Raw genomic sequence first — 8,983 nt, forward strand, 5'->3', positions numbered from 1 at the left:
GTCATCGGCGGCAAATGTTAAAAAAAATTCATTTTTCGAGAGCTTTCCTTCCCCTCTCTTCGAAAACCAAAACGCTTTTTTGAAAAAAACTAAGCCTCGGGGTAGATCGAGATTCGAAGTTTCGAGAACCTCCACCCCAAAGTCATCGGCGTTCGGTTTAAAACCAAGAAAAAAGAAGAAAAAAATTACATGCAAGCCACACAAACCGAATCAAAGGTAAAAATGTTACTTTTTCTATTTGTTTTCAAGAAACGTTACAAGAATGTCTGCTTTTCTTTTCGAATTTTTGCTGGTATTCTTTTTGTATCAACCGTGTCCTACAAACGATCTTGCTTACATGTATTTATACTAGAAAAATAACCTATTTTTAGCTTGATTTCGAGTCCTACTCGAACTAAACTAATGGCTTGCTTGCTATTTTTCCGGTGTCCCAAACATCCACGTTGCTGCTGTTGTTGCATGAGGGACGGAGTGCCTTGAAACTCGGCGTTAGATGTGTGAAGGGAGAGCTGGAGCGGCGTGCGACGCTGGGATGCTACTGAAGCAATTAGGGTTTTCAAACAAACCCTTATGTGTCATCTACTGTGGACTGTTGGATCTCATCTAGATCCAACGGTCAGTGTTTCTGGCGGCTGGAAGTAAGAATGGGGCGAGCTAGGGTTCTTCGCAGGCTTGTTGGGCCAATGTACATTCTGCTGGGCCACATGTATTTTTGGGCCTGATACAGAAATGAAACAAAATGTAAAATGTGATAGTTTTAGAAATAATAATAATATTTATACAATATATATAATTATATATATATATATAATATATAAATATATTTCGGTTGTATAAAGTGTGTCTACAGCTGCCCCTCTTTGCCCATCGTCGTGCAACGGGGATAGGGCAAAGATTAAAAGACACACTTTCCATTCAACATCATCCATATATAGGTCAACTCCCACCGAATATCTTCTGTTGTAGAGTTGAAATCCGATGCTAAAACTGGTTTGTCAATTTAATCATTAGAGTTGTTGTAGGCTGAGTAAATTAATTGGATATCCTTCTTTGTGAAGTTGAAAATCGAACTGGAAAGTTTATAGACTCATTCTTTGGTTGATACTTCTGTGAAGTGAACCTTTGAAGATTTCTTGTGTGTACGATTCCTTCGTTGTGAAATTGAGCGGGTGACCCTTCGTGTGAAGTTGATCCTGGTAATTGGATATCCTTCTTCGTGAAGTTAAAATCCAAGTGAAGTTATTCCAAATCCAATATCCTCGCGTGAAGTTGAAATCCTGGTGAAGTTGAAATTGGTTCTGGACTGGGAAATTGTTTGTTGACAGTCAATTGCCCCTTCGCCGTGAAGTTGAGCTTGTGCTGTCTTGAGACCAATACCCTTCGTTGTGAAGTTGAAATTGACTCTGAATGAAATTTTATTGACAATCAGCCGCCCCTTCGTCGTGAAGTTGAGCTTGTGTTGTCTTTGGTCCAATATCCTTCGCTGAGAAGTTGAAATTGGCACTGAAATTGGGAAGTTGTTTGTTGACAGTCAGCCGCCCCTTCGCTGTGAAGTTGAGCTTGTGTTGTCTTGAGTCCAATACCCTTCATTGTGAATTTAAAATTGGCTCTGAAATTGGGAAGTTGACAGTCAGTCGCCCTTTCGCTGTGAAGTTGAGCTTGTGCTGTCTTGAGTCTAATATCCTTTGTTGTGAAGTTGAAATTGGCTTTGAAATTGGAAAGTTGACAGTCAGTCGCCCCTTCGCTGTGAAGTTGAGCTTGTGCTGTCTTGTGTGCATGATTCCCTTCGTCATGAAGTTGAAACAGCGGGTTGTGTGGGTACGATATCCTCCATCATGGAGTTGAAATCGTGGATGGCCCCTTCGTCGTGAAGTTGAGCCTTGACTTGAATATCCTTCATTGTGAAGTTGAAATCCAAGTATTGTATGTTACGGGTGGACACGATTTCCTTCGCCGTAGAGTTGAAACCGTTGATGATCCCTTTATTTCGAAGTTTGGCTTCGAGCTATATATCATTCGTTGTGAAGTTGAAATCTACTCTCGAGCAAATTGTGTCGCTTCGAGTTCAAAATCCTCCGCTATGAAGTTGAAATTGACTCTAGCTACAACCTGAAAAAGTTATGCATATATGTGTGATGCTATGAATGCAATGCTCATAGGTGTGCCTAAAATGCATATGCAACATATGCTATCTTGGGGCTCTGGAGAGAAATCTCAATCTTCAGTTGCCTGTTGTTGTTGACTCTGGATTTTGAAATCTTGAAGTTCTGATCCCTGATCTTGAATTCTTCAAATGTTTAAATTCGATGTGCAGATTTGGGAGCTGCTTCTCGACCATCTCAAGTATATGCATGAGCCTCGATCGGCTTTCGGGTACCTGTACTTTTCAATAAATCTTTGTACAGTAATATGTGATTATCTTTTGCAAGAATAAATAAATCATTAGGTTTAAATCCAATTCAAGATGCTCAAGCGAAATTGATTTAGAGGAAAGATTGTCTTTATTCATAAGAGAGAAAAGATCAAATAATACATGACAAACATTTTGGAAAATGAATACATGATTAAGTGTGTATATGAATGTCTTAGATCTCGATAATGTGGGCACTTATGAGCTGAAAAGCCATCAAGTGACTTTGAACACAGCCTTTGCCAAAGGATCTTTGAGAATGCGATAACGTTATGGAGAGTGCAACCCTTCTCCGACTTGTTGAGTTTGTTGGAGATTCAGAAGCCGAGATGCTTCCACTGTCTGGATTTCTTGAACTGATATCCAAATCGCCCTTTCGGGTTTTCAACTTGGACCCATCCTTGGTTGCAAGATGCCCTTTGCGGGTTTTCATCTTGAACCCACCTTATATTCTTTTCTTTTTCTTGTTTTTCTCTTTTTTCTCTTTTCCTTTTCTTTTTTTTCAATTTAGGGCGTCCTTTCGGGTTTTCACCTTAAACGAATTTTTTTCTTTTTTCTTTTTCTCTTTTTTTTCAACTTAGGACGCCCTCTCGGGTTTTCATCCTAAGCGAAGTACTTTTTGACTGCATCTGAGTTGATGGGATGTGGCAGTTCAGGTCCGTCCATTTCAGTCAGGACAAGTTCTCCTCCAGAGAAGGCCTTTTTCACGACATAAGGTCCTTCCCAATTTGGCATCCATTTTCCTCGTAAATCTTTCTGGACTGGCCAAATTCTTTTTAACACCAGATCTCCTTCGCGGAATATTCTCGGGCGTACCTTTTTGTCATGTGCTCGGATCATTCGTTTCTGAATGATTTGAACATGATGAATGGCTTTCAGCCTCTTTTCATCTATCAGATTAAGTTGATCATATCTGGATTGTACCCATTCTGCATCATCTAGTTTGACTTCTGTCAAAACCTGAAGTGAAGGAATCTCTACTTCAATGGGTAGCACTACTTTCATTCCATAAGCTAGTGAAAATGGAGTTGCCCCAGTCGAGGTTCGTACCGAGGTTTGATAGGCGAACAAAGTGAAAGGCAACTTCTCATGCCAGTCTTTGTAAGCTTCAGTCATTTTTTCCACTATCTTCTTAATGTTTTTGTTTGATGCTTCTACTGCTCCGTTCATCTTTGGTCTGTAAGCAGTGGAATTGTAATGTTTTATGTTGAACTGTTCACAAGCAGCATTCATCATTTTGTTGTTCAAGTTTGTAGCATTATCGGTAATGATCCTTTCAGGTAGACCATACCGACATATAATCTCTTTCTTAATAAACTTGCAAATAGTGGATTGAGTGACACTGGCATATGATGCAGCCTCTACCCATTTCGTGAAGTAATCAATTGCCATGAGAATGAAACGATGACCATTCGAAGCCTTCGGATGAATTTGCCCGATAACGTCCATGCCCCATACAGAGAAAGTCCATGTTGACGTCATTACATGAAGTGGATGAGGTGGAACATTGATTTTATCTCCGTAAATATGACATTTATGACATCTTCTTGCATAGTTGATGCAATCACTTTCCAGTGTGGCCCAAAAATATCCGCATCTCATTATTTGTCTTGACATCATATGTCCGTTTGCATGTGCTCCACAAACTCCATCATGTACTTCTTCCACTATCATTTTTGCCTCTTCAGCATCGACGCACCTTAACAGGATTTGATTATGGCTTTTCTTGTATAAAACCTCTCCGTCAAGGACATATCCAGCTGCCATCCTTCTAAGGGTTCTCTTATCAGTTTCAGTGGCCTCTTCTGGAAAACTCCGATGCTTGATATACTGCAAAATGTCGTAGTACCAAGGCTTTGTGTCTTTCACTTCTTCAATTTGGTAACAATGAGTCGGGTACTCATACGACTGCATGTTAATTGGCATCATTTCAGACTCCCCGCCAGCTTTGAATGCGGCTGCCAAGGTAGCTAAAGCGTCAGCCATTTGATTTTCTTCTCTAGGCACGTAGTGGAAGGTGACTTCATCGAATTCTTCAAGAAGATCCAGTATTAGCTTCCGGTATTCCATCAGCTTTGTATCCTTGGTTTCTCATTCTCCGCGAAGCTGATAGATTACTAAAGCTGAATCTCCGTATATCCGCAAGGTCTTTATGCTTTGCCAGTGCTGCTCGGATTCCCAGGACACATGCTTCATACTCTGCCATGTTATTAGTGCAATCGAAGTTGAGTCTGCTAGTAAATGGGCAGCGACTCCCTTCTGGAGAAATTAGGATTGCCCCGATGCCATGTCCTAATGCATTTGACGCACCATCGAAATGCATTCTCCAGGAAATGTTCGTTGAAGTCCCTGCTTCTTCTAAGGAGATAGCTATCAAGTCTTCGTCTGGGAAGTCAAAGTCCAAAGGCTCGTAATTCTCATCGGTTTTACTGGCCAAGAACTCCGATATGGAACTTCCTTTGATTGCTTTTTGGCTCACGTACTCAATGTCAAATTCCGACAATAGCATCTGCCATTGGGCTAACCTTCCAGATAGAGCAGGTACACCCATCATGTACTTCAGGAGATCTAACTTGGAAATCGGCCAAGTAGTGTGGTACATCATGTATTGTCGGAGTCTTTTTGTAGCCCAGACTAAAGCACAGCAAACCTTCTCGATAGGAGAATATCTGACCTCCCAATCGGTGAACTTTTTGTTTAAGTAATATATGGCTCTTTCCTTCTTCCCGGATTCATCATGTTATCCTAGGACACACCCCATAGAGTTCTCGAATATGGAGAGATACAAGAACAGAGGTTTGCCCGGGATAGGGGACATCAGGACAGGAGGGTGAGACAAATACTCCTTTACCTTCTCGAATACAATCTGATATTTTTCGTCCCATGCTCCAGCGTTGTTCTTTCGGAGAAGACGAAAGATTGGGTCACACTTGTCGGTTAATTGAGATATGAACCGTGCTATGTAGTTCAATCCACCCAGAAAACCTCTGACCTCTTTTTGTGTTCGTGGTGGAGGTAGACTTTGAATAGCCTTAACTTTATTGGGATCGACCTCGATGCCTTTTCTGCTAACCACGAAGCCTAATAGTTTTCTAGATGTTACCCCGAATGTGCACTTGCTAGGGTTCAATCTCAGTTGGAACTTTCTCAATCTCTGGAAGAGCTTCCTCAAATTCTCGACATGTTCATTCTCGGTTTGTGCCTTGATAATCATGTCGTCGAAATAAACCTCAATTTCTTTATGCATCATGTCATGGAACAAGGTCACCATAGCTCTCTGATATGTTGCTCCAGTATTCTTCAAACCGAAGGGCATCATCTTGTAGCAAAAAGTTCCCCACATTGTGACGAACGTGGTTTTCTCCATGTCCTCAAGATGCATCTCGATCTGGTTATATCCCAAAAATCCATCCATGAATGAAAAGAAAGCATTTCTGGCTGTATTGTCTACCAACGTGTCAATGTGAGGCAGAGGAAAATTGTCTTTAGGACTCGCCTTGTTAAGGTCCCGGTAATCGACGCACATACGAACCTTTCCGTCTTTCTTCGGAACTGGCACTATATTGGCCACCCACTCTGGATACTTATCCACTTGAAGAAAACCGGCATCAAATTGCTTCAGGACTTCTTCTTTGATCTTAAGGAGCATTTCTGGTCACATCCTTCTCAGTTTCTGTTGCACGGGTTTACACTCTAGCTTAATTGACAGTTTATGAACTACCATATATGTGTCTAGTCCCGGCATGTCATGATATGACCAGGCGAACACATCTCTATACTCATGAAGTAACACTATTAGGTTTCGTCTTGCTTCAGCCGAGAGATTATTTGCTCAAATAATTGAATGTTATAATATATGTCGAAGTTGTATTGGGCTTGAAACTTTAATTCTTAATTAACATATAATATCATATTTCAATGTAACATTTTTAAAAATATTAAGACGGTCAGATTTTAAATTATATATGTCGATTTCTTTAAAATTTCTGAAGTTTTATAATCATATTAAATGTATTTAGTTTCGAGATTTATTCGGTATTAGAATTTTTTAGATGATATTAAGATGTATGTGGAATGGCTTCATTTTTTTTCCTCAGTGACCATCCTCTAATGTATTAAAGTTTTGATTATGGCATATTAAATTGATTCAATCACTATTTTACTTTCTGAGTATCTTTTCAAACAAGTTTTAAAACATATCACGTCATCTTCCAGTAATCTTATTGACCAGAATAAATCGATCGAGAGGCTTAACTGAAGTGCAACATCCTTTAAAATTGATTCTGCACTTCCCACACAAAAGATAAAAGGTATGAAGCAAAGCAATGAAGCAAATCAATCTAAGCCTTCACGGAAGAGTAGTAAAGCAAATCAATCTAAGCCTTCATTGAAGAATAGTGAAGCAACCCAATCTAAGCCTTCACAGAAGAGTAGTGAAGCAAATCAATGTAAACCTTCACAGAAGAGTAGTGAAACAAATCAATCTAAGCCTTCACGGAAGAGTAGTGAAGCAAATCAATCTTAAGCCTTCACGGAAGAGTAGTGAAGCAAATCAATCTAAGCCTTCACGGAAGTGTAGTGAAGCAAATCAATTTAAGCATTCACGGAAGAGTAGTGAAGCAATTCAATCTTAAGCCTTCACGGAAGAGTAGTGAAGCAAATCAATCTTAAGCCTTCATGGAAGAGTAGGGAAACAAATCAATCTCGAGTCTTATCTCCTTGAAAGAAGAGTGGAGCAGATTCGTTTTCCAAAGATCTCTCGAGTCTTATCTCCCTGAAAGAATAGTGGAGCAGATTCGTCTTCCCTTGGATCTTATATCCCTAAAAGAAGAGTAGAGTAGATACATTTTACAAAGATTTCTCGAGTCTTATTTCTCTGAAAGAATAATGGAGCAGATTCGTCTTCCAAAATAGATCTGAATACCCAAAAAAGAGGCACAAATCAAGTTTGATTTCCCCTGAAAGAATAGTGGAGTTGATTTCCCATCAAAACATGAAGTCAACTGGATAAAAAACTTATTATCTTTCCCTATTCTTGTTGACACAAAATGAGCAAAGAGAGGGGTAGCTGTAGACACTAGTTTTTATCCCGTTTATTATTATTATATTATTATTATTATTATTATTATTATTATTATTATTATTATTATTATTATTATTATTATTATTATTATTATTATTATTATTATTATTATTATTATTAAATAATTACAAGCACAAAATATACAGACCCAAGGCCCACTTGACAGTAAAATCAGACCCAAATCGAAACACCAATTGACTCGATCCAGGCCCAGAACCCGATCCAGGCCCAAAACTCATCTAGGGTTTTTTTTGTTAAAGTTTCCAACCACCATCCTCCTCAGATGTTTGATCTTACCTAGATCCAACGGTACAGATTTGTCCAAAGGGAACCCTAGGGTTATGTCGGTCGTCGCCTTAGCTTTGGGATATGCTCACCACCGCCTCTAGAGCTACAAGATCCTCTTAGCCGCTTCCATGTAACTGTCGTCTCACCGGTCAGATCCAGAAGATCTGGGTGCATTAAATACACCTATCCGCCCCTATGGTGAGTCATCACCATAGCCCCGGTGACTCACTGGGCTTCACCCCTTTAACCAGTTCAAGATGAGTACTCAAGGGCCTATATAAACCCCTCACCTGCAAAGAAAATGATGACGACAACAACAAAGAAAAAAGAGACAAAAAAACAAAGAGCAACCAACCAACATCCATTCGAAACAAAAATAGAGAATACGAGATGAGAGAAAGACTTACCCACAACTATCGGAGTCTTCAAACCGTTTTCGGAATCTCCATTTAACCGAGGTAAAACCTTAGATTTCTTTTAGATCTAGGGTGATTTATAAGCCTTTAGGAAAAAGGGAGTCCAGATTAGGGACAAGGGAAATCTAAGGGTCAATGTGGGGTATTTTTAGGTCGTTGACCGTCGTCGAAAGGCTAGAAAGATATTTTCAAGGATTGTTTGTATAAAATAATATCCTTTTTATTTTTCTAAAAATTATATCATATTTTAAATATTATTTGAATTTGCCAATTTCAATAAATTAGATGACATATAATTATGTAAGTACCAATTTTTGGGCGTTGTGGGGGTGTTAATCCTTCCCCACACGTAACCTAACCCATTTTCAAATTGAATTTCTGGTCAAACGCAGATCAAATTTTTTATCTTTTAAAATTATTTTTATTAAAAATTATTTTAAAAATTATTTTTAGATATTCGGCTTACCTAACCCAAAAGTTGATGGTGACTCCATCTGTCTATTTTAAAACTCAACATGTACCAATATTAAGTCGGATCGATTCCCGAAAAATCCCTAAAAAGTCGATGGGGACCGTTTCGACATCTCCAATATTGCTTTAATATGATTCTCCATTGTTCGACACTCAATTTTTAAAGATATGTAATTAAATAATATTATATTTATTATTTTTTAATTAGAATTATTTAATCTTATATTTAATTTTAGTATTCATTTATTTAATCTAATAATTGTTAAGGTGAATGGTGATTACTAAATCTGATTTTTTTATGTTCGTGAATTAGTT

This window comes from Hibiscus syriacus, unplaced genomic scaffold, assembly GCF_006381635.1.
Source record: "Hibiscus syriacus cultivar Baekdansim isolate YM2019G1 unplaced genomic scaffold, ASM638163v2 tig00110528_pilon, whole genome shotgun sequence".
Taxonomy (NCBI): Eukaryota; Viridiplantae; Streptophyta; class Magnoliopsida; order Malvales; family Malvaceae; genus Hibiscus; species Hibiscus syriacus.